This window comes from Notolepis coatsorum, assembly GCF_963971535.1.
Source record: "Notolepis coatsorum genome assembly, chromosome: 4".
Classification (NCBI taxonomy): domain Eukaryota; kingdom Metazoa; phylum Chordata; class Actinopteri; order Aulopiformes; family Paralepididae; genus Notolepis; species Notolepis coatsorum.
The window spans coordinates 120,357,851-120,360,040 of NC_140168.1; positions in this window are offsets into that span (position 1 = coordinate 120,357,851).

The following is a 2,190-nucleotide window of genomic DNA, read 5'->3' on the forward strand; positions in this document are numbered from 1 at the left end:
GGGCAGATGTTGCCCATTCTGAGAGAAACACAATCAGGAATCAAATAGCCCGTTTCAGACAACACACGCACGCACGCACACATACACACCACGCACACATACACACCACGCACACACATATATAATAGAACTCTTTGACACACACATAGTCTCTCTCTCTCTCTCTCTCTCTCTCTCTCTCTCTCTCTCTCTCACACAGCACACACACAATGCTGATTGTCATTCATGACTTGTCTGTCTGGCTTCTTAAATGGCAGTTGATTTGAAAGATGTCGACAGCAAATTAGTCACAAATGGCTGCACAAAATAGATACAACAGGCCAATGTAAATTCTTAAGCCCCAAGCTAAGATTTCTTCAACAAATTGTTATTAAAGTTTAGCCTAGCTGACCTTGGCCCCCACTGTCCCTATTCACGTATCACTGGACACTACAGGTTAAGCTAGAACACTGAAATGTTATAAACAGACTAGGGCTGTCAGTTTATCGCGTTAATTACATAGCAAATTATCGTGTTATGAAAATGTACTCTCTTTTTTTTATCTTATTAATTCCATAAGAACGTAGAATAAACATTTACAGACTTTTTTTTTTAATTGTCCATTTGCATGTTCTTGGTATCTGATTCTAGGGACATCTATGGATCTCAGGGAATGTATTCCCAGTGTCAGAAATACTGTGTCTGTTACTAGGCTTGAGTAAATTGTAATGAACCAAATGAGAATATCCATTCAATTTTATTTTTTTATTTTTTTTATCTTTGACTGTGAATAACACCATGCTAAAATTGACCATACCTGAAAAATCTAAGCAAATGAATAAATGGAAGATGATTAAACAGAAGGTTTTGTAGATACAGTACTGAATTCTGCCATCCGGACACATGCAATTTTGAAATATGATTATAGAATATAGAATATCAGGCCTAAAATGGTTATGCGATTAAAATGCGATTAATTAGATTAATGAATTAGATACATTTTTTAATCGCCTGACAGCACTAAAACAGACTTCTTTGATCATGAGAGTCGGTAAAATTTGACACCTGTATGTCCATGATCTGGAGAACTGTGAACTGATCTGATCTTACCAGAGGTGGAGAGTAATTGATTGTTTCTGTAATTGAGTATCAGTATAGGCTTTAGGCTACTTATTATATTTGAATGTAATATTATTATTATTATTATTATTATTATTATTATTTTATTTTACTTTTCACTGATTTACTCGAGATGGTTTTACCTAAAAGTATTTTGCATTATTTTGAGTGTAAATACAGGTTATTTGGCCTCCTGAACTGATGCATTAGGCCGACATGTGAACTCGCTGCATACAAATTGATAGCAATTTGGGTCCAAAAAACCTTACCAAAAGAAAAAGAGATTAAAATAGCCTATGATTTTTCTATATGGTCACTGACACATTAGGATGTGAGATTTACAACATGTTTGGTTCTACTTATGAGATGGTCAGGCAAGAATAAAAACCGATAAAAAGGTTCTGTTTTGCAAAACCGCAATGTTGTGAATTCTGATGCAAAGCTATAGGGGACATCATCGGTGATGTTAGCTGAACACCAGACACCCTCCCTCAGGCGACCCATGGCTGAGGTTTATCAAGCCTCTGCTTGTGCCCTAGCAGCAGCATTCTTCCAGGCCACTTGGAGGCTCCCTCTGCAGCCTCTGTGCTGTTATATAGATGACCCTCCTCTTGCCTGTGATGCAGAGGGCAGAGTAAGCCCTACAGAGGGACTGCCCTGCTGAGCCTCTGGACCCTACCTCCACAAGCAAGCACCTCGCCTTCCAGCCTTGTCTGTGGCTGTCGCTCGAATGCCTCCTCCATCCGGTCATCCCATGGCAGCGTGAGCTCCAGCATGACCATGTTCTTTGTTGCCCCTGACACCAGAGCGGCGTCAGGTCTAAAGGGTGGTCTCGGCAACGTGCTGAGGGAACATGAGTCCTGTGCAGCGTTGAGAAGCCCTGATGTTGCTTTAGATGTTGTTCTTGGCTTCTCTCAGTTTATTTATCTCTCCAGCTCTGATGAAGCTGATTGGTTCGCTTCATGGGTCTTGACCTCCTGCAGCTGGTGATGGCACTACAGATGCTCTCGGCGATGGTCTTGAGCACCATGGTCGTGCCACCAGCAGTATTGACCTTCCCCCAGAGCCTTTGGGCAGCAGCACTGTGCTCAA